The sequence below is a fragment of the Macaca fascicularis genome, chromosome 3 (assembly GCF_037993035.2).
Source record: "Macaca fascicularis isolate 582-1 chromosome 3, T2T-MFA8v1.1".
NCBI lineage: Eukaryota > Metazoa > Chordata > Mammalia > Primates > Cercopithecidae > Macaca > Macaca fascicularis.
In genome coordinates, this window is record NC_088377.1 from 82930302 (window position 1) to 82957231 (window position 26930).

The window sequence follows — 26930 nt, forward strand, 5'->3', positions numbered from 1 at the left end:
GTCACCCAGGCTGGAGTGCAGTGGCTCAGTCTCGGCTCACTGCAAGCTCCGCCTCCCAGGTTCATGCCATTCTCCTGCCTCAGCCTCCCGAGTAGCTAGGACTACAGGCACCCACCACCACACCAGCTAATTTTTTGTATTTTTAGTAGAGACGGGGTTTCACTGTGTAAGCCAGTATGGTCTCGATCTCCTGACCTTGTGATCCGCCCATCTCGGCTTCCCAAAGTGCTGAGATTACAGGCGTGAGCCACTGCGCCCAGCCTTAAATGTTAATCATATGTAAAAAATACTTTCATGCAACATCTAGACTGATATTTGGCTAAATAGTCGGATACCATGGCCTAGCCAAGAGGATGCATAAAATTAATGACCACTGCAAGGAATCAGGACTGTGACAGTGACTGTGGTCTGGGGGAGTGGGAAGATTTACACTGGTTGGCAAGTGGGTGTGGGAAAAGCCACCAAGAGTGTCCTCCTTGCTCAGTGGCCTTAACCCAGGGCTGTCATGAGTAATACACTGCCCATCACTAGGCTTGTGGAACACAAAAGTGAGTCACTTTCTGGAGAACCGGGGCAGGGCTTCTGTAAGTCGGCTTTGAGGACACCCTGGGGGTAAGATTGGATCTCCCCAGGATAGGGTTGGTGTCCTCCAGAGGGAATGAGCATCCTGACATCAGAGGTTGGGCACTCGATCTTGCTAGTGAGTCCTGCCCTATGGTTGACTGGCCCGGGACCCAGGAGGTCATCAGGAGGTCATCACTGGATCCTGAAGCTTTTCTATCGAAACTGGTGAAAAGGCCTTCTTCAAGAGCGCCTTTCAGAGTGAGCACCCAGGAGACGTTTGTGAAAGTGTGAACTCCCCTCAGCTTAGGAGCTGTTCTTACGTATTTATCTCACTGTCCAGCTAGTAGGGCTGTGGACTTTAGATCTTTATCATTGGCCTAGGTTTGAGGGTCCTTGAAGGGGGGCTCCAGGCAGGAGGGGTTCTGTGTTTCTGGCTGGTCCCCATGCAGCTCCTGGCCATGGCCATTCCCATCTGCCTCAGTCACTCTGGGTGATCCTCGTGTGCCCAGGCAGAGGGCCTGGCCTGGGGATGCCCAGGGAGTTTTGCCTAGCTTTGCTGTTAGGGACATGAAGGAGAACGGGCATAGCTAAAGAAGGGTATGGCCAGAGAGGGCTGGGCCTGGAGCTGGAGGTGGGGCCATGTCTTGGCTCCCCACCGGTTGTTGAGTTGAATTATCCCCAGGCACCCATGGAGTTGACTTGTCCTGAAACCCATCTTCTGTGTGCCTCGAATTTATCCATGCTGTTCTTACCCATGTCATCTTCAGAGAGAAAAGTCTTTTTCCCATGCACAGCCAAGAGACTGACTTCACTCGTTTTGTATGTAGTTAAGAATTCCACCAAAAAGAGTTCTGCTGCCATACCATCTCCGAGGATGTCGCATAAACTTGGTTGCAGAGTTTTGTGAAATGTTGCACTCCAGTAGAAGGCAGCAGACTAGGCTGGGCGTGGCGGCTCATGCCTGTAATCCCAGCACTTTGGGAGACCAAGGCGGGCGGATCACCTGAGGTCAGGAGTTTGAGACCAGCCTGACCCATATAATTAAACCCCATCTCTACTAAAATACAAAAATTAGCTGGTGTGGTGGTGGGCACCTGTAATCCCAGCTACTTGGGAGGCTGCGACAGGAGAATTGCTTGAACCTGGGAGGCGGAGGTTGCAGTGAGCCGAGATAGTGCCATTGCACTCCAGCCTGGGCAACAAGAGTGAAACTCCATATTGGGAGGGAAGAAAAACAAGGCAGCGGACGAGACTGAAGGATGTGACCTTTCAAGTGTTTATCCACCTTTGACCAAATAAATCTAATTGCATCTCTTTGAGTCTACTTAAGATAACTATCAATGACAAAGATTTTTTTTTGCAGAACTCTGTTGAGGAAAAATGAGCTGGCTTTTCCATTTCCAAACGATCTCCAGGTCAGAGGCACACACTGGGTCAGTCCCAGGAAGGGAGGCCACTCCTCCCCTGGATGGTCAGGGTGCACAGGGAATTTTTGCCATCATTACTGCAATGGAGAAATGTTTACCTATCAAACTGTATTGCAACTGTGTTTCAATTCCTTGCCACCTTGGACTGTTAGTAAGTATTGACTTCTTGAGATTACCAGTAGACTCAGTGGCTGAACCAGCTATGTACTGTGAAGCAGACCACCCCATAACTTGGTGGTTTAAAGGAAAATAAATTATTTCTTGAGGTCCAGTGGGCTGGCTATGTGGGAGCTGTGCTCAGCAGGTCTTCACAGCCCAGCCTTTCTGTCTTCGTGGTCCTGCTTCTGAGCAGGTTCATCTCAGGTCACCCAAGGGCAAAGGCAGAAGCTGCAGGCAAAACCTCAGGTTCTATTCCATTGACCAAAGCAAGACCAGCTCAGATGCCAGGGATAGGAAATAGATTCCACCTTTTGATGAGTCTTGGGAGAAAAATATTGTGGCCATGTTTTTCATTCTAAAATGTTGCTTGACTCTTCCATTTACTTATTCAGCAAATTTTGTTTTAAAAATTGGCCCCTTGCTGATACCTGCAACCCACCTAAGGAATCACACAGCCTCACACTTCTGAGGTGACTGCATGATTTGGCTATGAGCTTCCTGACAGTCATTGTGATGAGGGAAACAATGGTTTTTGAATTGTTTCTTGGTATCTAAGCAATTAAAAAAAAAAAACCAAACAGTTAAGAAAAACAGACAGTGAACAGAAACATGTTATTCTGGAAAGTAGAGACGTTTCTGAGGCTGAATCCTGAGGTGGGTGGTCCCACAGGGTCCCTGCATAGTCCTCAGTCATACCCTGCACTCACCACAGTAGAGAAGTGGAACACAACAGTTTCTAACACACTCAGTGGTGGCCAAAGGCAGCGTGATAAGATGCAGGCCCCTAAGAATAAGGTTCCAGGAATTTGAGCACCCTGTGCTCCATGTGTCCAACTCTGAGACACAAGGACAAAGCACTAGAATATCGCCCTCAAGCTACAGAAGAATAAACCTAGGTGTGTGGGGCTACAGAGGCATGAGCGTCTGTCCTAGCTTCCCCTCTGAAGGGGATCGCACCACGTCCTAACTATGACCCTGGACAAGGAGGTGACCACACTGTGCCTCAGTTTACTTCTGGTGTTATGGTGATATTTTCGTGAGGTCACACCTGGAAATCCCTGGGGTGAGCAGTCACTGTGACCTGACATCAGAGGCCAGGGGTCTGGCAGTTGTCTATGGGGACACCCCCCTGCCCGACATGGGGTCACATAGAGTTGCTTGGGGATCACAGCCTGTTTTTTTTTTTTAGACGGGGTCTCGCTCAGTTGCCCAGGCTTGAGTGCAGTGGCAGTATCTCAGCTCACTGTGAGCTCCGCCTCCCGGGTTCATGCCATTCTCCTGTCTCAGCCTCCTGAGTAGCTGGGACTACAGGTGCCCGCCACCACGCTTGGCTAATTTTTTTTGTATTTTTAGTAGAGACGGGGTTTCACCATGTTAGCCAGGATGGTCTCGATCTCCCAACCTCGTGATCTGCCCTCCTCAGCCTCCCAAAGTGCTGGGATTACAGACGTGAACCACCGCACCTGGCCGATCACAGCCTGTTTCTATATGGATCTGGTGGTGCATGGGTTCCTCACTGAGGACTTGGAGGCTTCAGGCTCCAGGACAGCCCCAAGTCTCCCAGCCAGGACCTCAGAAAGGACACTGTTCTGAGTGGATTTGGGAGGAGCAAGTTTGGGGTGCTGAGAGGTGGGACTGCCGTTGCCCCTTGAAGAAGGGGGTCAAGTGTGGGCTGATGTCTGTGCTGGGATCCCAGTTCAAGGGTCGCAGGAGCAGCCAGCCAGACCACAGGCAGCGTTGGCCAAGGACTGGGTGCTCCCAACAGTAGCAGAGATGGGGATGAGGGAGTCTGGAGAGAAGGCCACTGGGTGAGAAGTTAGGGCTTTGGTTGGGCAGATTTGTGGAAGACATGAAAACACCAGCATTTCATGGTGAAAACCGGGTTTTGGTTTGGACAGCGTGATATCTTTTTTTTTTTTTTTTTTTGGGACGAAGTCTCGCTCTGTTGCCCAGGCTGGAGTGCAGTGGCCGGATCTCAGCTCACTGCAAGCTCCGCCTCCCAGGTTCATGCCATTCTCCTGCCTCAGCCTCCCGAGTAGCTGGGACTACAGGCGCCCGCCACCTCACCCGGCTAGTTTTTTTGTATTTTTTAGTAGAGACGGGGTTTCACCGTGTTAGCCAGGATGGTCTTGATCTCCTGACCTCGTGATCCGCCCATCTCGGCCTCCCAAAGTGCTGGGACTACAGGCTTGAGCCACCGCGCCGGGCCCAGAGTGATATCTTAATTGGTTTGTGCTGCTGTAACCAGATACTTTAGTTTGGGCAATTTATAGATGTCAGGAATTTATTTCTCACAGTTCTGGAGGCTGGAAGTCCAAGATCAAGGCCCTCGGTGTCTGGTGAGTGCCTGTTTCCTGGTTCACAGACGGTGCCTTTTATGGCCCTAACATGGTAGAGGGGTGAGAGAGCTCCCTGGGGTCATTATTATGAAGCCCTAAGCCCATCCTGAGGCTCCAGCCTCATGACCTAACCACCTTCTTAAGGTCCCAGCTCCTCATACCATCACCTTGGGGTTTAGGGCTTCAACGTAGGAATTGGGGTTAGGGGGCGGGTCACAGACATTCGGACCATGGCAATGATGCATAAAAGCCCAGTTTGGGGTGGGCAGCAAAGGGAGACCGGCAGCCGGCTCTCGCAGTCCCGTGGGGGTGGAGCAGGTGATATAGACCCAGCTTCCTGCCTTGGGGCCCCAGTGACCCTCAGCAGCATCGTGAATCCCTTCAAGCTGGGTGTAGTGTGTGTGGATTGTTCTCAGAGGGTTTGTGGCTTCATCAGATCATCAGGGCTGCTCGACCCCCAGAATGTGAAGGCCAGGGTTTGCGTAAAAGAGCCCATGTCCTATGCTATAGCAGCTCTCTCTGCGTGTCCTGGTCCCCAGGCTGCCCCATCGCCCTGATGAAGATGCACAGTGGAGCTTGTGCCTGGAATGAGGGGAAGTGGAAGGAGGTGAAGTGAGTGCAGAGATGGACAAGGGCCCCAGGGAGACTGGGGCCATAGGATGCTGTGAAGTTTGATGGAGGCCTCAGAGATGTAGAGCAGGAGGGCTGGCGTTTCATAAGATTGGCTCCTGTGGCTCTTGTTTTAGCCCCTTCCAGCCCCTATCCCTGCCTCTTGTTCTCCATTCTCTGCATGGTCCTGGGGTGCGTAAAGATGATGTGACGAGGTCGAGGCACCGCCCTGCACCAGAAAGTTCTTGGAACTCGCCAAGGTCACATTCCTAAGATGGAATGTTGTGAAGCCGCCTCTACTGTTCCTTGGGGAATTCTCCCGCTCCCTTTATTAAAAAGCTGAAAATGTGTCTCGATGTCTGTTTGTTTATTTATTTGTTTTTTTGTGAGATGGAGTTTTGCTTTGTTGCCCAGGTTGGAGTGCAGTGGCGTGATCTTGGCTCACTGCAACCTCCACCTCTCGGGTTCAAGCAATTCTCCTGCCTCAGCCTCCCGAGTAGCTGAGACCACAGGCACACGTCACCATGCCTGGCTAATTTCTGTATTTTTAGTAGAGACGGGATTTCACCATATTGGCCAGACTGGTCTCAAACTCCTGATCTCGTGATCCACCCACCTTGGCTTCCCAAAGCGCTGGGATTACAGGTATGAGCCACCACGCCCTGCCTGTTTGTATATTTAAATATGCATTAAACATGGGATTGGAAGAGTGACATGGGAGGTCCATATATATGGGCGTTGCGAGTTTTGCTTCTGCCTTCCACTGCTTTCCCTTGGACTCCCTCTGGGGAGATTTGGGCTCTGGGAGATTCGCGGCCAGTTTTGCCATTCCCAGGTGAGTGGAAGGGCTCGTGGGGGTCATGCAAAGCTCTCTCCTGCTCACGGTCTTGAGCATAACCAAGGAGGGCTTGGCCTGGGACCCTGAGCAGGATTTTCCTGCAGGTGTACACAGGAATGTCCCATAGGGTGGTTGTGTGGGAGAGTGGGCCCTGGGGAGGCAGAGCTGGGACCCTCTGCTGAGGGGGGAGGCAGTGGAACCTGTCCTTTCCTCATGTGTGGGAAACCTGCCCCGGGAGGCTGCAGTTATTTTGTCTCAGTTTTTCCATCGAGGAAACAGGAGTCGGTGGAAATTTGCAAGTAGGTGATGGGAGAGGTGGACCTGAATCCCAAGTCCTTAGAATGAAAACCTGGGCCTTCCTTGGTCCCTGCAGGTGTGCTCCACTGCCCAGTGGGGAGGTGCTGGGGTCGGCCTCTTTGAAGTCAGGCTGATGGACACATTTGGGGTCGGTGGAGGCACCCACTCTTGCATGGAGGAGGATGTGGGACCCTCTGCCAAGTGTCAAGTTAGCCTGAAATGAGGCACAGACTGGGAGCTTTGCCTTTTGCCCTGGGGTAAGAATAAAAGAAGAAAACAATGCAGGCCAAGGAAGCATTCCTGGGAGGTGGCGCAGCCTCTTTGATCCTCCTCGGCACTGGCTTGCTGTAGCTTGCTCTTATCAGGACGGCAAATTCCCTGTTTCCTTTTATGTTGGGAACCTACAAGAGGCTCTGATGCTAGGAGCAGGCTCCCTCATTGTTGCCTGAAGGAAGCAGTGTCCTGTATACAGGCGTCAGCGCCCACATGGGGGTGGACAGTGGAGGGCCAGCCTGGGCCTGCCTCGGGTGCTCAGGCCTCCTTGGTGGGGGTGGGAGTGGGGGTGGTGCAGAGGTTCTCGTCATTTGCCAGAGGGACAATGGGCAGACAGCAGAGATGTCCCAAGGCCTGCTCACCACGGGCCTTCTACCCAGCCCTCTGGAAAAGAGGCTGTCCTTCCAGTTTGGAGACTTCCTCTGGAGAATTCTATGACACACGTTCTTAAACCGTGAATGTAATCCCGTAAGGTGTGGTTTGTAGCATGTGGGCTGGAATAATTCCTTGTTGGACAGTTTGCTCCAGGAATGGCGTGGACTCCCTGCCTCCTCCCCCTACATGCTAGTGGCCACCCCAGTGGTGGTGATGATTAAAATGTTCTCACATTTCCAAATGTCCCCAGCGCCTCCAATTATTAGTAGGCAGAGAAGTCAGTCGGCACTTAGAAAAACAAACTAGGATGAAAAATCCCAGAGAATATTCTGCCAGTTGCCACGTCATATTCCCGTGAAACCTTCAGTTATTTACCCATATGGGTGCTTTACCTGGTTGTTACTTAAGATAGATTTCTGTATGTGTTGCAAGGAAAGGCATTGCAGAAATGGACAGGGCCATTTTTTTCATTCCACATTGTGACTCTTCCTTTTCTGTATTTGAAAGATTAAAAGATAGCACCCCCTAGATGGGCAAGGGTTGGGTTAAATAGTAGTGTTGGGACAGAAAGGTCCATTTGTGAGCTCGCTGCAGGCAGGGTTGATGGTCCTGGTGGAAGCAGCGTTGGCGGCCGCTGGTTTTCAAAGCCTCTAACAGGCTGTGCATCTCACCTGTGACTGCACCCCTGAGGAAAGAAGAAAAGTCAGCCTCTCCCTTACACAGGACGCTTATGAACTTTCCCAGACACACTGTTGGCCTCAAGGATTGTTCTGACCCTGGACATTTGTAGGACTTTTCCAAGGTGGATCTGAGCCTCCTCCTCATGTGCTCCAGGCAGAGACCAGGATTCGGGTGCATCACCAACTGGTGGAAGATGGGGACTAGGCATCCTGCATGCCCTGCTCAGGTCAGGTTCTATTGCTCCCCACCCTCGCTGCTCCTGGTTATCATTGTCTATGGGGGGCATGGCTTGGTGGCAGGGACTGGAGGACGGAGGGCTGGGAGTAGGGCCTCTTGGCTGCGACCTGCCCTACTGCCCAGCACCCTTGCACTGAGAATCACCAGGTGCTATTCCTTCCTTGCATGCCGTGCTCACTGTACCAAAGATTTGTGGAGTTTTGCCATTTGGCTTTATGGGAGGTTGCACGACCCCCAGACCAGCCAGCGAGAGTAGGCAGGATCTGGCCTGGGGCCCGCACTTTGCAGCCCCTGAAGATCTCAGCCTTCATGCCTCTGCTTTGCTTCCCTCGGTTTGGGAAGCTTCACTCGCCCCTGCCCCCAGAGTGTGACTCAGATGTACCCACTGACCAGAGGAACTTGTGGGGAGGAAGTCACAATTATGGGCTTAGAGAAAGAAAAGTCAAACAACCAACAAAATAGTAATCATGCTCGCCTGTGGATTGGGCCTAAGGGATGTGGGGCCCTCTGTCGTCCTCAGTTCCCTACCTCAGAACTTCAGATGCCTAGACTCAGGCCGGCGGGTCCCTAGAGCCCCAGGACAGGCAGAACACCCACATTCATGGGGGTGCAGAGTTGTCCCCAGACGGCCTGGAGAGACCCTGCTCAGGGGGTCTTGGCTTTTAGTGTGTCTCAGAATGGGGACTCTAAAATCTATCTGGGAGCCTCCTTAGAGTGGCTGAGTTTTGTTTTATTAAAGGTAATTTTTAAAAAATCACATTTTGATTTTAAAATGTCTCCAGGATCTTCTGCAGTTGGTATCATTTTCACTAGAACCTCTTACTGCCCAATCGTCAACAGGGTTATTCTAGAAAAGAGGGCATGTGCGTTCAAGGAGAATCTGAACATTGGATTCACACACTGAACTCCAACTGATTGCCTCCGCCTTTGTGTGTGTTTATATGTGTATGTGTGCATGTAAGCTCACGTTCCTAAATGTATATGTACACACACGTATGTGTGTCCACACGAATACACACGTATACCGTGCATGCATGCATACCTACATGTATGTGTCTGTATGTGCATATAATGTGCATGTGTGTATTATGTGTGTGCAGGCCTACTTTGGAGATACTGCAGTTTGGTGCCAACTGGACCACTGCAATAAAATGAATATGGAGATAAAGCAACTTGTACACATCTTTTAGTTTCCCGGTGCATATAAAAGTTGTTTATACTAAGCTATAGTTTATTAAGTGTGAAAATGGCAGTATGTCTAGAAAAACAACATACATGTCTTCATTTAAAAATGCCTTATTGCTAAAAAATGCTAGCAATCTTTTGAGCCTTCAGCAAGTTAAAATCTTTTTGCTGATGGAAGGTCTTGCCTACAAGTTCATGGCTTTGGACTGATCAGTGGCTGCTGAAGGTTGGAGTGGCTGTGGCAGTTCCTTAAAATAAGACAATCATAGGCCTGGCGTGGTGGCTCACGCCTATAATCCCAGCACTTTGGGAGGCCAAGGCGGACAGATCAGGAGGTCAGGAGATCGAGATCATCCTGGCTAACACAGGGAAACCCCATCTCTACTAAAAATACAAAAAAATTAGCTGGGCGTAGTGGCCGGCGCCTGTAGTTTCAGCTACCCAGGAGGCTGAGGCAGGAGAATGGTGTGAGCCTGGGAGGCAGAGCTTGCAGTGAGCCGAGATGGCGCCACTGCACTCCAGCCTGGGCGACAGAGCGAGACACTGTCTCAAAAAAAAAAAAAAAAAGAAAAGTAATAAAACTGATAAAGTTTGCCACGTCAGTTGACTCTTTTATGAAAGACTTTTCTGTAGCACGTCATGGTGTTTAATAGCATTTGATCCACAGTAGAACTTTTTTCAAAATTGGAATTAACCCTGTTGCTGCTTTATTACATTTACACGATTACATTTTTGTAGCTTTCTTTTTTTTTTTTTTTTTTTTGAGACGAAGTCTCGGCTCTTGTCCCTCAGGCTGGAGTGCCATGGCATGATTTCGGCTCACTGCAACCTCTGCCTCCTGGGTTCAAGCGATTCTCCTGCCTCAGCCCCCCGAATAGCTGGGATTACAGGCGCCTGTCAGCCTGGCTAGTTTTGGTATTTTTAGTAGAGAAGGGGTTTCACCGTGTTGGCCAGGCTGGTCTGGAACCCCCCACCCACCTCAGCCTCCCAAAGTGCTGGGATTACAGGCTTGAGCCACCACACCCGGCCACATTTGTGTAATTTTCTAAATACTTTGTTGTCATTTCAATAATATGTACAGCATCTTCTTTATCAAGGGTAGATTCCATCTTTTTTGTTGTTGTTGTTGTTGAGACGGAGTCTTGCTCTGTTGCCAGGCTGGAGTGCAGTGGCACAATCTCAGCTCACTGCAACCTCCGCCTCCTGGGTTCAAGTGATCCTCCTGCCTCAGCCTCCTGAGTAGCTGGGATTACAGGCACACACTACCATGCCCAGCTACTTTTTGTATTTTTAGTGGAGACGGAGTTTCACCATGTTGGCCAGGATGGTCTCGATCTCTTGACCTTGTGATCCACCTGCCTTGGCCTCCCAAAATGCTGGGATTGCAGGCATGAACCACCATGTCCGGTCCGATTCCATCTTAAGAAACCACTTTCTTTGCTTATGCATAAGAAGCAACTTCTTATCCATTAAAGATTGATCATGAGATTGCAGCAATAGTCACATCTTCAGGCTCCACTTCTAGTTCTAGTGCTCTTGCTGTTCCCAGCACATCTGCGGCTCCTTTTTTCACTGAAGTCTTGAACTTTCAAGATCATTCATAAGGGTTGAAATCAACTTCTTCCAAACTCCTGTTAATATTGACAATTTGACTTCCTCTCATGAATCACAAATGTTCTTAAAGGCATCTGGACTGTTGAATCTTTTCCAGAAGGTTTTCAATAGACTTTGCCCAGATACATCAAAGGAATCACTACTTATCACAGCTATAGCCTTAGAAAATGTTTCTTTCTTTTTTTTCTTTTTTTTTGTGATGGAGCCTTCCTCTGTCACCCAGACTGGAGTGCAGTGGTGCGATCTCAGCTCACTGCAACCTCCGCCTCCTGAGTTAAAGCAGTTCTCCTGTCTCAGCCTCCTAAGTAGCTGGGATTACAGGCACCCGCCATCATGCCAGGCTAATTTTTGTATTTTTAGTAGAGACAGGGTTTCGCCATGTTGGGCAGGCTGGTCTGGAACTCCTGACCTCAGGTGATCCACCTGCCTCGGCCTCCCAAAGTACTGGGATTACAGGCGTGAGCCACAGTGCCCGGCCCAAAATGTATTTCTTTTTTTTTTTTTTTTTTTGAGACGGAGTCTCGCTCTCTCGCCCAGGCTGGAGTGCAGTGGCCAGATCTCAGCTCACTGCAAGCTCCGCCTCCCGGGTTCACGCCATTCTCCTGCCTCAGCCTCCCGAGTAGCTGGGACTACAGGCGCCCACCACCGCGCCCGGCTAATTTTTTGTATTTTTTAGTAGAGACGGGGTTTCACCGTGTTAGCCAGGATGGTCTCGATCTCCTGACCTCGTGATCCGCCCGTCTTGGCCTCCCAAAGTGCTGGGATTACAGGCTTGAGCCACCGCGCCCGGCCCCAAAATGTATTTCTTAAAAAGTAAGACTTGAGGGCCAGGCGCAGTGGCTCACGCTTGTAAACCCAGCACTTTGGGAGGCTGAGGTGGGCGGATCGCCTGAGGTCAGGAGTTCGAGACCAGCCTGGCCAACATGGTGAAAACCCGTCTCTACTAAAAACACAAAAATTAGACGGACTTGGTGGCAGGCGCCTGTAATCCCAGCTACTCGGGAGGCTGAGGCAGGAGAATCACCTGAACCTGGAGGCCGAGGTTGCTGTGAGCTGGAGGCTGCAGTTAGCTGAGATCGCACCATTGCACTCCAGCCTGGGCAACAAGAGCCAGACTTCGTCTCAAAAAGAAAAAAAAAAAAAAAAGAGCTGAAAGTCAAAATTACTCCCTGATCCATGGGCCGTAAAATAGATGTTGTGTTAGTAGGCATGAAAACACCATTTATTTCTTTGTACATCTCTGTCAGAGTTGCTGCATGACCACGTGCATTGTATTTGAAAATAATCTCTTTTTTTCTGAGCAGTAGGTCTCAACAGTGAGCTTAAAGTAGTCACTAAACCATGCTGTATGCAGAAGTTCTGTCATCCAGGCTTTCCTGTTCTATTCACAGAGCACAAGGAGGGTAGATTTAGCATAATTCTTAAGGGCTCTGGAATTTTCGGAACGGTAAATGAGCATTTGCTTCAACTTAGAGTCATTAGTTGCCTTAGTCCCTCACAAGACAGCCTGTGCTTCGAAGTTCTGAAGCCCGACATTGACTTCTCCTCTCTGGCTTTGAAAGTCCTAGATGGCATCTTCTCCCAACAGAAGGCTGATTTTGTCTGCATTGAAATCTGTTGTTTAGTGTAGCCACCTGCATCAATGGTCTTGGCTAGATCTTCTGAATAACTTGCTGCTTCACCTTACTCTGTTATGTTATGGAGATGGCTTTTTTTACTTAAACCTCTTGAGCCAACCTCTGCTAGCTTCAAACTTTTCTCCTGCCACTTCCTCACCTTGCTGAGTCTGCATAGAATTGAAGAGAGAGAGGACCTTGCTCTGGATTAGGCTTTGGCTTAAGGGAATGTGGTGGCTGGTTTGATCTTCTAATCCAGACCACTCAAACTTTCTTTGTATCAGCAAAAAGGCTGTTTTGCTTTCTTATCATTTGTGTGTTTACTGGAGTAACACTTAATTTCCTTCAGGAACTTTTCATTTGCATTTGCACCTTGGCTAACTGTTTGGCACGAGAGGCCTGGCTTTTAGCCTGTCTGAGCACATGCCTTCCCCACTACGCTGACTCATTTCTAGCTTTTAAGAGATGTGACTCTTCCTTTCACTTCAACACTTACTGATTATTAATTGGCCTGATTTCAGTGTTGTTGTGTCTCAGGGAATAGGGAGGTCCGAGGAGAGGGAACAAGCAGTCCAGAGCATCAGAACACACAGAACATTTATCCATTAAGTTCACGGTCTTATATGGATTTGGTTCATGGCACGCCAAAACAATTAAAATAGTAACATCAAATAGCACAGATCATGAATAACCATGAAAGATATAATAATAATGAAAAAGTTTGAAATACGGTGAGAGCTTCCAAAATGTGACACAGAGACCTGAAGTGAGCTCATGTTTTTGGGAGAGAATAGCACTGACGTGGGATCGCCACAAACCTTCAGTTTGTAAAAAAAAAACTCAGTATCTGCAAAGTTCAATAAAGCAAAGCACAACACAATGAGGTGTGTGTCTTTGTGTGTCTTGTTGATATCTGCAACGGAGGCAGAGAGTGATTTTTTGTTGTTATTTTTCTTCTTGTTTCTCCAGGCAAATTGTTTCTCGCCTTCACTCATGTGCCAAGCTCTAGACGACTTCCTGGCTTGGCGAGATTACTGTTAACGCATCCATAAGCATTCCTTTTATTTGTCAAATCCCTGTTATTCTGTCAGAATCCATCTTGCAGCCAAAATAGCCTCAGGAGAAAAATAATGAAAAGAAGAAATGAATTAGGTGTACCAGAAGAATGTGATGGGCGTGGGGAGGTTTATGCAGATAAATATGGTGGGTAACAATGCTGCTCCTTTTCAATGTCTGTTTAAATGTTTCCATTTTCCTTGTAAAAGCACTTTAACACAAGGAGTGCATCTGCAGAGAGGCCAAGGATCCCTCCCCGTGGACATTCGATTTTGTAGCCTCCCTCCATACCCCACCCCTGCCCCGCTCCAGCTGTGCCTTAGCAGACGTCATTCCCTGTTATTTCAGTCTCCGAAAGTGCAAGAATTTAGGGTGATACAGCCATACTTCCATTCCATGAATTTGCACACTTCTTACTCTCCACTCATCTCACACGTGTGCACAGTGTGAACTTTGGTCTGTTGGCTTAACTTTGCCTGTGCTGGGATGATGTTTCTGTCCTGTCTGTGGACACTTCTTGAGTTGAGATTCACAGGTGTGGAATGAGTGGGGTCTGCAGTGCAAAGGTTTTCGTAGTTCTCATTATAGACTGTCTAACGACTTTTCAAAGTGCTCCCCAAGGCATGAATTGTTCCAATGGGGGTCTCCTTCCCTGTAGTTTTGAACCCTGACCCAGCCAAAGGCTCCCCTGCTCCTGGTGGCTATGCTGAACTCTTAACTCCTTCCCTTTGGTCTGAGGTGACCACACCCAGGGCTCCAGCCACATGACGTTTTGTGCCCCCACCCACCTCCTCTGTGGTCTCCTCATTTGCTTTAAGGAAACACCCGGAGCGAGACAGAACCATCCAGTCCATGGCTGGGCCCCACTGGGCCTCCACCTTCAGGACGTGCCCGGGGTCTAGCCACGTGCTCTTACTCGGTTCCCGAGTCCAGCGGCAGGAAGTGGACACCAGACCAGCCTTCTGCCCAGGAGCTCAGGTGCTAAAAGCTTGTCTGTTCTCTGTGCTGCAGGGAGCCCAGTTTGCCCATTTGAGAAAGAAGCAGGGGCACTCTGAGGAGATGCTTCCTGAGGGAACCGGGTGTTTTAGGAAGATCTTCCCGGCGCTTCCGCAGGTCTGGTGAATGGTATTCACCCAAGGCTCCCAAGAGGCTGAGCCCCTCCTCACCCCTTTTCTGAGTGAGCTCATGTTCCTTGGCTGGGTGCAAACTTGGGAGATGTGCTGTCACCCCGCAGTAAAGTTCTGTCTCTTAGGGGTGGCGTGACTCCTCAGGATTGGGGTAAGACTGTTTAGGAATGACCAAAACTTAGGTCCGTTTTGTTTTGTAACTTTCTTTATATCCCATGGGTGTTTTCCATGTCAGTGAATATGGGTGTGATTACTATATTTTAGTGACTTTATAGTATTCAAATTCCATTCTATATTAGTACCATAAAATTACCAGAGCGCAGTTGCTAGCTATTAAAACTGCTTCCAGCTTTTCTTGTTGTGCATAATTCTGTAGCCTGCCTTACCACGTACATCTTTCCAGGCGTGGTCATTGCCTTAGAACACACTCCCTGAAGCAGAATTGACCATTGTGATAAGTGTTTTAAATAAGAACATAGAGATTTTGTTTGCATGTGCCTTGCCCACTGAGACCCTGCTGCAAATGCATCTTTGTGCTTCTCTCTCCTGGTCCTAGCTGTCTTGCTGTGGGACAACTAGGGACAGCATCTTCCTTACATGAGGTTGGTAAGGTGAAGGTCAGAGGGACAGCAAGCCAAGGTTACCGCCTTCCAGGACAGATCCTATGGTGTGGCTGCTCACCCATTTGTTCTACGCGTTTATCTTTTGCAGAGGGCTATGCAGTTCACCAAGCCCTCTCCATACATCAAGGCTTACTGTGGACATTGCTGGCCATGGAACTATGGGGCCGTATTTCTATTACCATTTCCCTTCTTACTTCCTTCATTAATTCAGCAAACAGGCATGGGCCCCTTCTCACATCTGGGCCTTGGATAGGTGAAGGGAAGGGTGAGGGTGCAGGGCTTCTCTGTGATGTAAGAACTTTTGTGGGGCCCTGAGGCCAGGGGCCAGAAGACCTTGCCTGATCCTCCCTGAGAAGGCCTTGCAGGGGAGACCTCAGTGTTGCATTTGGGGACTGGTGCTCAGCTGAGTGGGGATATGGGTGGGAGGGATGGAAGAGGGGAGGGGAGACCAAGGCATGGGGCTGGCACCCCTGTCAAGAACCAAATGAAGTAACTAGGTTGTGGGGATGGAGGTGAGAGGGCAGGGATGTGGGTAGGGTTGATACTGTAGTGTTCTGGTCAGAGCATGAAAAACCTGGAATGGGCCAGTAGGCAGTCTGTGTGCCAGGGCCCATCAGGAGTATCATTCATTCATTCAGCAAATCCTTAGCTGTGTTCTAGGCAGGGGATCTCTGTGAACCGGATAGACAGATGGAGTAGAGTTTATGCCCTCTTAGAGGTGAGTTTTTCATACCTGATGACTATAAGACCGAGATGGATGAACTTTTCCCTAGGGCCTCATGCAGGAGAGGCATAAACTGGGCAGGGATCTGGGGGAAGTGAGTCCCGTGTGCAAGGAACAGCAGGTGCAAATGTCCTGAGGCAGCACCTGGCCGAGGAGGTTGGAGAGCAGGCCAGAGATAGGCAGGGGCTAGATCATGTTGGTCTGTGGGTTCATGAAAAGAACTTTTTTTTTTTTTTTTTTGAGATGGAGTTCAGCTCTGTTGCCAGGCTGGAGTGCAGTGGTGCGAGCTCAGCTCTCTGCAACCTCCGCCTCCTGGGTTCAAGTGATTCTCTTGCCTCAGCCTCCTGAGTAGCTGGGATTATAGGCACCCACCACCACACCCGGCTAAGTTTTTTCTTTTTTTTCTTTTTTGGTATTTTCAGTAGAGACAGGGTTTCACCATGTTGGCCAGGATGGTCTCAATCTCCTGATCTCGTGACCCGACCACCTTGGCCTCCCAAGGTGCTGGGATTACAGGTGTGAACCACCGTGCCTGGCCAAAAGAACTTTTATTTATTTATTTTTTAAGGGTGTAGATTCTAAAAGCTGGAGAGGGTTTTGTGCTACATTGTCATGTCCTGATTCCTGTCTCAAGAAGCTCAATTTGGTTGGCCTGTGGATGCAGAGAGATGGTCAGTGCAGTGGTGGGTGGACCAGGATGGTAGGAGTGGAGACTGGGGAACTGGGCCTTTTTGGGGCTTTATTTTGCAGGGCTTGCTGACAGATTGGCTGTGTACTGTAAGAGAAAGAGAAGGGGCCCCAAGGTTGAGACTAGACGGTGTAGGGAAATGGGTGCTATTTATGCAGACAGGGCAGCAGGGAGGCCATGTTGGGGAGAAAACCAGGAGTCCTCATTTGGAGGGTTGAAGTGAGTGGTGCTTCAGGGATGGCCCAGTGAAGGTGGGAGCAGGTGGTACTCAGGACTCAGCAGGTCAGGGGAGAAGCAGCTTGGAGCGGGTCAGGACCATCAGCCGGCAGACAGGTGGTGGGAAGGGTGACAGTCGGTGTGGGGGTGCATGCACAAAGAGGACTTTCAGGTTGGAGCCCAGGCACCCTGAAACTTAGAAGTACCCAAGGGGATAAGACCCTCCAAAGGAGACAAAGGCAGGACCAGTGAGGTAGGGCATGAGATCACAGTGACCAGGGAAGAAAATGTGTCAGGAGATGGTGTGTTCAAATGCAGCTGGGATTGGAATAAAGTGAGGGGCAAGTGTCCTTTACTGCGTCTGAAAGGCTATGGCTAGGTGGTGACTTATGGAAAGTTCCAGTGAGATGGGTTGAACATGGATTCTGGAGCCCATGAGCCTTGGGGTAAGGGGCGGTGACTATAGTCAGCCCTTTGAGGAAGGTTTCCTATAAAGGGAACAGCAGAGAAATAGGCCAGGTATGGGAAGGCTGGATGGGAATCCAAGGAGGGTTGTGTTTTCAAAGATGGGATGTGTTACAGCAGGCTGTATGCCATGGAAAGTTGGCGCAGGCAAGAAAAACGTGAAGATTAGGAGTTGGGGGGGCGGGGTGGGTGGTGACTCATCCTTATAATCCCAGCACTTTGGGAGGCCAAGGCGGGTAGATCACCTGAGGTCAGGAGTTTGAGACCAGCCTGACCAACATGGTGAAACTTCATCTCTACTAAAAATACAGAATTAGCCAGGTGTGGTGGTGCATGCCTGTAGTCCCAGCTACTTGAGAGACCGAGACAGGAGAATCGCCTGAACCTGGGAGGCAGAGGTTGCAGTGAGCTGAGATTGTGCCACTGCACTCCAGCCTGGGCGACAGTGAGACTCTGTCAGAAGTTGGAGGATGAGAGCCAGGGTGGCTGGGGACAATTCTGGAGCCCACTGTGCATGTGCATCTGGGGTTAGCACCTGGCAGCGCCCGCATGAGCTGGTGAGCCGCAGTTTTCTCCGTGTTCTTCTGGGCTGAGGTTCGTTGGGAGGCTTTGGTTCCTGTGTGTGTTGCTGCACAGAGTAGCTACGCACTGAGGAGTTAGGACTGTGGAGGGGTGGATGGCGGCGTAGACTTGGGGCCATGCTGAGGGCTCCTGGAAGGCGGGGACCTTGGCTTGCTGTCCCTCTGACCTTCACCTTCCCGACCTCATGCAGGGAAGATGCACAAGGTGGACCTGGCCAGCTGATGGAACTGTAGGGTTGTCCCCAGTACCTTGTGCTGGTGACTAGCGGTGGACACCTAGAGGGCTGGGAGGAACAGTTCCTAGAACCCCATTGATAACAAGTGTCTTCGTGTCCAGTGTGTGCCGCTGCCCCCTGCAATTTCAGCAATTTTGACAGAAGCATGCCTGCAAATCTAATGTCCCCAGCGCTCCACTGAGGGCTGATTACTCCTGGAGGTCCCCACCCACGCTTGCCCTCCACTCCCCAACACAGGCCCCTTATCTCTCTTAATTCTTGGTTCAGTTGAAGTCAACACATGTCCAGGAATTGAGGAATCACCCTCAATTCTTTGCTTTGCCCTCCGCCCCACTCCCACCCTTTGCTCCTGAGCCTCTGCCTACCTGTTTTGGGCAACGCCCAGTCTACACTGGAGCCCAACACACACTGCCTGCCTCCCTCTTCACCCTGGAGGGTCCACCGCCTCCTTGGCTTTATCTTCTCTCTGCTGCCTCCTAGGCTATAAGCTTGGGAATGAATGAATGGACAAATGAACCTTGCCGGTATAATTGTAAACCATCTAATCAGAAATTCAAAGGGCAGCAGATAGGAGGCCACAGCCCAGGGTGCTCCAAAGGCCCAGCCCAGGGCGTGACTGAGGGGTGTGGTTGTCAAGAGAGTAACCTTAAAACCTGGCGTCTGTCTTTGTCGATTTAGTCTTTCCATCCGCAGAGCCTGTTGAGCACAGCCGTGTCTTACCAGGCCGGTGCTGAGCGCACACAGTGGGAGACCCACGGTCTTGGCACACGCGTAGTTTATAGTATGAGTGGGGTATACTGCAAGCCTGTGTCTCTTCCCTGCTAGCCTGGGTGGACCGTGATGGCTATCATTGCAGACACAGGATGAGAAGCTCCAGTGGTGAGGTGGGACTTGAACTGCCTTTTTCTTTGCTTGAATAACATTAAATTTTTTTTTTTTTAAATAAGGAGGATAAGAGGATTGTGAGTACTATGTTATAAGTATACTTCAGTGATATTTTAAAAAGTTATAAGAACAATACATTGAATCTTTTAGGAAGCTGAAAACGGATGTGTAGAAATCGCCCACAGGCTCCTAGCCTCACCACCTCAACATCCTGGGCCGCCTGGGGAGGGGTTTTCCTCAGTCTCTTATGCCGTGGATGTGCACAGGGCTGGGATGCAGGAAGACTGTAAGGGAGGAGCTCTCCTCCAGTGACGGCAGGTCCTGGGCGCTCAGTCCAGCTCCGGAACAGCAGTGCTGCTGTGTGGTGACTGCGTGTGAGGCCAGGGGGTGCCGGACGTGGATGCCACGTGAGACAGGTGGCTCAGGTAAGATGCTTAAGGTCTGAGCCTCAGCCCTTGGGCAGTGAAATGAGATCAAGGCTCGGGAGGCTGGGTCCTGGCCAGACACGTGGCTGACAAATAGGGTCTCTGCTCTTCATTTCTGCTCTCTTGAGTGTGGATGGCGATTTTAGTTTTTCCTTTTTTTCTGGATTGGAGCATTGCGGTGTTATCTACTGGAAGCGTGCTTTTCATGTACTGGAAACTTCTTGGGGGTTAAATTTGGGTAAAGTAGGGATTACTTCAAGGCAAGAGCATCACACTCAGTTGGGGACCTGGGAGTACCCTGTGTTTGGAAAGGCAGGGCCACCTCCTACTGAACTTTAAATCAGAGGCATTTAATTATTAGCTCCCTTGGAGCGCTGATGGTGGTGAGACCAGGGCCAGCCTGGAGTTTTTACGAGGGCACATCTTCCACCTGTATGGGAAGATGGAGTGTTGAGGTTAACTCTGTACTAGTGGGGGATGGCCCTCAAGACCCTGCCTTCTGCTGAGCTTCTCTAGAGCAGGCTCTGACTCTCCAGCCCTGCTTGCCTCACTCCACCCAGGGCATAAAAATACCGACTTGTAGTCGCAATAATGACATAAACAACTCTTGCTTTTAAAAAAAACTTCAGTAGTAAGTAGCTAAAATTTGTTAATATTAATAAAAACAGCTCAACTTCTTCAGAAACCATGTATCAGTTTTACACTGTCTGGGAAGAATCTCCCTCCTTACCCTCAAAGCATTAAGGGCTGCAGGAACTCCTCATAGCAGAGGGAAGAGAAGGGATGATTGTGGGTGTGGTACCGGAGCCCCGTCTGTGCACTGTCTGGCATAATCCTCATAAGAAGCTTTTGAAGTCGGTTGCAATTTGATCATCCGCTTTAGCACACGAAGAAACTGTGGCCCAGAATAATTAATAAAAAAACCTCAGGCAGTGAGTAGAGGAGTGGGGTGAGGGTCAGCCGCAGCTCTCTGGCCCACCTCGGTCCAGACCTCTTGGGGGAGGCTCCAGGCTACAGGACAGCAGGGCACCTGCCTCTGTCCCCAAATCCCATGAGTCTGTGCTCCTTAACCCAACTATAGATCAGAACCCCTGGGGAGATGGTGAAGAAATATCACTGCCTAGGGTTCCCCCAAGACTGTGGTGTACTCTGACTGTGATGTAAGTAGTAGGGGTGGAGTTCGTGTGATGTCGGTATGTTTTTAACCAGCTCCTGCAGGGGATTTGAGGAGCAGTGTTGGCTGAGAACTGTCCAGGCTGCTCCCGGGTGGGATCCCCTAGGGCTTCATTACCCACAGTTCCAGATGTGGTCCAGTAGTCATTTTCTGATCTAAGTCAGGGAATGTTGGGGCATTTTCGGTCAGGAAGAAACTGGGGAGGTGTGTCAGGACAGGGCTCAGTTAGAGAGGTTTCCGCAAGGACACTGGTAACTGAGATGGCTATCTGTGGGTGACCTGCCTCCCACTGCCCCAGCCTCTGCGTGGCAGCCCCCCAAGAGAGGGGAGAACCAGGTTGGGTCCTCTTACCCTCAGCACCCTGTTTAAGGGTCTGGCGCAGGTTTTGAAGCTGAGCGGGTTGTTAAACTTCCTAGAGCCTTGGGCGCCTTGTCCACATCAAACAGAGTAACAGAGATTTCTATGGGAGGGGAGTGTAGAAAGCCCTCCCGTTTCGTGGCCAGTGGCATGGGCTACCATCTAGTTCTTCCTCAGTGTTCTAGAAGAGGCCAGGCTGGCCAATATGGTGAAACCCTGTTTCTACTAAAAATACAAAAATTAGCTGGGCATGGTGGCGCACGCCTGTAGTCCCAGCTACTCAGGAGGCTGAGGCAGGAGAATCACTTGAACCTGGGAGGCAGAGGTTGCAGTGAGCCGAGATCGCACCACACTGCACTCCAGGTGACAGAGCGAGACTCCATCTCAAAAAAAAAAAAAAAAAAAGAAAGAAAGAAAATGCCCTCTTACGCATCTCAGTGTATGATCACGGAAGAGTTTAAAAGGCCAGGCACACCACCAACAACTGTGTCCTTTTTCTCCACGCCCCACCCCCGCTGGAGGAAGTGATCATACCTGTTTCTGTTTTTAGTGTTTGAGGTGCTCAAAGTGGCAGAGTACGTCCTGACACTATGGATCTCCAGGCTTTTTGTACAAACTAACTCTGCAGGGTTTCTCCACTTGGAGTCAACTTGATGGTGAAGAAATGCTTGGCTTGGCAAGGAGTGGAAAAGTAAATCGTGATGTCCTCAGCACAGGGCACCTCTTAACTAGACAGTTTCCCGTGTTCTCATTTTCGGTTAGAATAGGTGGAGCAGCTCATTTGACAGGAGGAAACTGACTTGTCGGAAGTGCGGGGATGCTCTGCTCTCCCGTGCTTGGGTTCTGGGACACCCATTGGTAGCAGTAGGTCTGTAAGCTGGACCTGGGGACTTGGGCTTGTGGTTCTTTAGCTCTGCGACCTCAGGCAGTTCTGGAAGCTATCACAGTTGGAGGCTGGAAGTCCAAGATCAAGGCTCTGGCAGATTGTCTGGTGAGGGCTGGCTCCTGGTTCATCAAAGGCACTTTCCATCTGTGTCCTCCCATGGCAGAATGGGCGAAGGGTCTTGTGGGGTCCCTTTTTTAAAGGCCTTACCCCCATTCATGCAGAGTCTCCCCTCATGACCTAAGCACCTCCCAAAGGCCTCACCTCCTAATATCATCACCTCGTGGGTGAGGATTTCAACATATGGATTTTGGAGGCACACAGACAGCCCATAGCTGTGGGGGTTCATTTTACCATGAGAAAGGTGTGCTCCGTGCTTGTTAGGGGTGGAGACAGGTGGGCCCTTATTTATGTCTCAGGCCGGGCACCCCCATCCTCCATCCATGGATAGGTGAAGGAAGGAAGATGCTCCTGTTGGCACCAGCCCCTGATTCTTCCTGTTCCTCTGAAGGGAGGGAAAGGGACGAGATCCTTCCAGGGACTTGGCTGGAGGGGGCTTGGGAGAGCCACCTTAATTTAACACTGTTTTTTTTATTCTCCTGTGCACATTCTGTAATGAAACAGCTACTGTTTTGAGCAGGGAAGAGGGAAGAAGCATCTACTGAAGGGTGATTTTTGTAGGGAAAGCATTTTTTATTTACTTCTCAAAGTCAGGGGGAAGGAACTCCATGACTTCCCACTGTTCCCACTATTCCCCAGAGCAGAGGGAAATGGAGAACAAATGCTGGTTTCTCCAGGGCGGGCAAAAACACCATGCGAAGGATGTCAGAAGTCACCATCTGTTTGTCAGAAGAAGCCCCGAAGTGTGGCAGTTGCAGAATGACACTTCATTGAGAGACTGAGCCTGCATACCCCAGGAGTCTTCCATGGGTGGGGAGAGGCTGTGTGCCCAGAAACTCTGTAGCCAATGGAGACATTTTGGTTAAACTGGTGGAATAAATGCACTCTCCTCTGTGACCAGTGGACTCCCATTCATCACATATCTACTGAGTGTGTGATTTTCGTGAGAAACAGCGTCGTGTAAAGTGCAAAGCAATATTGCTTTTAAGTCCTGCTTCCACCCGACTGGATAACTCCGGCTTTGGACCATCCTGAGGGTCAGGCACTTCACAAATGGCATCTTTGATTATTAACACCACTCTGGGAGGTGGACTCCTTGTTCCCTAGGATGTCACTGGGTCAGTAAGAGCCTGGGTGAATGCCCCCTTACCGCAGGGACTGGAAGCCAGCTCCCCAGCTCTCCAGTCTTTCAGGTGCCCCATGCATATATCCTGAGCCCCAGGACCTCATGTACCCGAAAGTCCTCTGCTGGTCTTCCCCCTCCAGCATGGCCCTGGGGAACAGGTAGGAAGATGTTTGCTGGAAAGGTGAGATGCACGTGTGTCTGAACACTTCCCGAGTGTCCCAGAGGGTGAGTGCCCTGGGAGGCACACTGTCCCTTCTGGATGTGGGATGGAGCACAAGCTAGCTGCACAGGGAAACAGACAGAAGGGAGGTCGTGAGAGGGAGGATTTTCCCAAAGTCTGTGCTTGGGCAGGGCCCAGGTACAAGACTGGACTCTGGAGACAGTGCCTGGGCCTCCCGCTCCCCAGTGACCAGCATTCCTGACTTTGAACAAGGAGGGAGGGCCGGGCTTAATTTCTGCAGATGAGAGCTGGCAACAGCTTGCTGATGTCAGAAATTCCTTAAACTGAAGGCAGTCTTTTTCAGTATCAGAGGCAAAGTGCTTTATTTTTTATTTATTTATTTATTTTTGAGACACCGTCTTGCACTGTTCCCCAGGGTTGGAGTGCAATGGCACGATCTCGGCTCACTGCAACCTCTGCCTCCTGGGTTCATGTGATTCTCCTGCCTCAGCCTCTTGTGTAGATGGGATTACAGGCGCCTACCACCACATCTGGTTAATTTTTTTGTATCTTTAGTAGAGACGGGGTTTCACTATGTTGGCCAGACTCGTCTCGAACTCCTGACCTCGTGATCTGCCTGCCCCTGCCTCCCAAAGTGTTGGGATTACAGGCGTGAGCCACCGCGCTTGGCCGCAAAGTACTTTTAGATGTGCTTTAGGTGGCGCATAGGAACTCCCTCACACTCAAACACCCTCAAGCCATGGAGCAGTGGGACTGGCCACGTCAGATTTCGTGTCGACGGGCATGTAGTGGGTAGAGGAAAGCTGGGAGTCATCTGCTCAGAGTGTCTGGGGGCCCCAGCTGCAGACTAGGAATGGAGAATCAGGGCTGGATCCTGCCAGGGCAGGGGCTCTGTGAGCACACGTCAGAGGGACTAAGGATTTGGACTCTCCACCCCTCCCTTGGGTTGTCTGGCCAAGGTGTGCTGAGGATTTGGTTTAGATGATGCCTCTCTGCAGAAACACCCAGTGGTAATGCGTGTTCTCATCTCTGAATCACAGGTAGTGCCGACCGTGGCTTGTCCCATCCAAGGTCATGGTCATCTTGACTCCTTGATTAGGTGGAGATTGAAACCTTCTCTGTTGTTGACTTACTCTTTTCCCTTTTATAGTAAATAAAGGAAAGTATTTAGAGACTATGCGTTCTCTCTGAAGGTCAACGAGTGACAGCCTGTTAGATTCTGTCTCTCTACCACACGAAACTCCCGAGTCTCCCATCTCACGACGTGTGTAAGCTGAGACCTTTACCCTTCCTAATAACTGGCTCCCAGGCCTCCCATTGCCTCTCTGAGACTGTCTCCTGCTATTCTCCTTCTCCACCAAGTGGGGAGGTACTTTGAGACCACATAGGCTTTCAGCATGTGCGGTCATTTACTTCTATCAGTAGGGACTCAAAGACTCTTGAATTCGTATTGTATTCAAGGGGTCGTAATCCAATATTATCACTATTTTGATGTCCAAGTCATTTATAGTTTGCCTGGTGGGTGGGAGCCTCTACGGGCTGGCCCCTGTGTCTTTTTGTTACATACCCATTGTTCTGTGAGTGCTCTCTTACTTTCTGGCCAAAAAGAAGAGATTTCAGGCTCATTGGGGGTGACTCCAATGACATCTTTGATTATTAACACCACTCTGGGAGGTGGACTCCTTGTCCCCTAGGATGTCGCTGGGTCAGTAAGAGCCTGGGTGAAAGCCCCCTCACCGCAGGGACTGGAAGCCAGCTCCCCCTGCTCCAAGGACAGAGCTGGGAGTATCTCTCTGTGTGTGTGCACTGGTGCGTATATACACATTCACATCTACTTTGATTTCTAGATGTATCTACATCTCTAGATTGGAAACTGTGAGTCACACCAATATCTGATTCCTGTCTTCCAACACAGGGCTTACTATAATGCTCCCCTTTCTAGACTAGCAAGCTCCTCCCCAATGGAAAGGAAGGTGGCTCCCATTTTTCTTCTCACAGATCCTTATGCTCAATCTTCCTGTGCATAACCAATCTTCTGTCACCTCTCCACTGCTATGGCCGTCCTCTCCCCTGTACATTTATCTGTGTTTCTAGGGCTGTTGCCCGAGGCTGAGGTTCTCTTACCTAGAGTTTCCATGGCCACTCCTGCTTTCTCCTGAGTGTCCTCCCAGGGCTGCCAGGGAGTCCTCCAGGATGAACATACACCTGTGATGCTTTTTCCTTTTTGCCAGTTAGAGCCCCCTGTGACCTTGGAGTCCAGCCCAGCTCAGTACCAGGGCCTCCTCCCTTGTCACTGCTTTGTGCAATTCTGCTCACCACCCTGTCTTGCTTCTTGAGCCCTGTCTACCCTCAGCGTCCCAACACAGCTGTGCATTAGCCACCCAGCCTTTGGCCAGTTCACCAACAACACGGTGCCTTACCACCTTTGCCTCTCCTCACCTCTTTTCCTGTTTGGAAAGTGCCTGCTTCTGCTTCAAGTCACAGCCCACTCGTCGAGTTCTTTCCATGATCTGGGGACTCCGTGCCCCCTCTTAATGCTGTGTGTAGATCATCCCTCTGGGAGGGACGGGGTGAGCCAGCTGCTGTATTTCCTCTGACACCAAGCACACACGCTGCTCACATATCTGTGGGTGAATGCATGATCGTGTGTGGGAATGGACGCATAGGAGCAGCCTCCAGTTTCCAATGACAAAACAGGGGCATGAGTGGCCCCTCAGCTCTCTCCCACGGAACCTTGTACTTGGTGTTAAAGTCTGACTCATGGAAGGGCTCATGTCCCCAGTTCCAGCTGGGTTTCCAATCCAGGTTGAGATGTAGCCTCTCTTCCTGATGCCTGGTTTGCTGATGTCTGCCTTAGCTGTCTGGAATCCATCCTCCCAGGGAAGAACCTCGTTTTGTTCCTGGGAACAACCTCGTTTTGTTCCTGGGAACCAGGTGCAGTCAGAAGCTAGGGTGAGACAACCCGGCCAGTAAAAAGCACAGAGGACTGTGGCAAAGCATGAAGAAAATCGGAAGCTGGGTAGCAGCATAGAGCTCACTATGGCCTTAAGATGGAGTGAGGCCAGTCTGCCACCCAAGTTTTGAGGTGAGGGTCTGTGCCTGGAGGAGTTGGCCCCCACCTGCCCTGGCTTCTGAGTCCCTTTGCATCCCCAGACCCTCAGCTACAGCTTACTTCTGGGAGGACTCAGAAGGGTGTGGTCTGAGACAGGCAGTGAACACCAGTGTTGATGCGGTAGAAATACAGCAAAGCAGAATGTTTTCATTCCTGCACCAGTGTTTATTGCTCCTGCTTGGTGCTGTGTGTGGAAAATCCCAGACAAGGTTAGGACTTCCTATTGGAGGCACAAGACTTATGACCACACTAGAGGGTCAGGGCCCCAACCATCCTTGGGTGGCTCAGCCATGGAGGATGATTAACCAGTCTGGGAGGTCAGATGGGAGGCGGATCTTCAACTGAGCCCAGGACAGCGGTTTTCAGCCAGAAAAGAGAATGGGAGAAGCCCCAGGTGAGCCCAAGGGTGCAAAGCAGAAGGACCCTGGAGGGTAAGAGCCTAGATTGCAAGCCTGGCAGGAGGAGGTCAGAGGGGGGCAGGGAGAGGGGCTGGAGAGGTGGCCTGCTGGAGAATTTGGATTGGCCTTAGGATTGAGCAGTTTCTTGCCAGTGAAAAATCAGTTTGTTGTCCTCACTCGGGAGGTTTATCACATGCATGTTATTTGTTACTAGTAATGAAGTATGGGAGTTTTCTGAATGGCTACCCTTTTAAATAAGAGCAGATTCAGGGTATCCCTGTAATAAAAAGCCACCTTCAACTATTTGCCTTCCACTCTGGCTTGCATGGGCAGTGGGCT

The 26930-nt window shown here is 50.3% G+C and overlaps 1 protein-coding gene across 20 annotated transcripts in view; it reads left to right on the top strand.

Annotated features, from left to right (window-relative positions):
* TNS3 (tensin 3) overlaps positions 1 to 26930 on the top strand; it is a 309070-nt gene that overhangs the window by 19675 nt on the left and 262465 nt on the right. For 2 of the 20 annotated variants that reach the window (XM_074035038.1, XM_074035043.1), the window contains exon 1: positions 26558 to 26624. The exons of 16 other annotated variants lie outside the window; for them this stretch is intronic. The gene's annotated coding sequence lies outside the window, so the exon portion shown is untranslated. Of the gene's footprint in view, positions 1 to 26557; positions 26625 to 26930 lie in introns of those variants that run through there. 2 more of the 20 variants (XM_065541979.2, XM_074035045.1) reach the window with 1 other exon arrangement.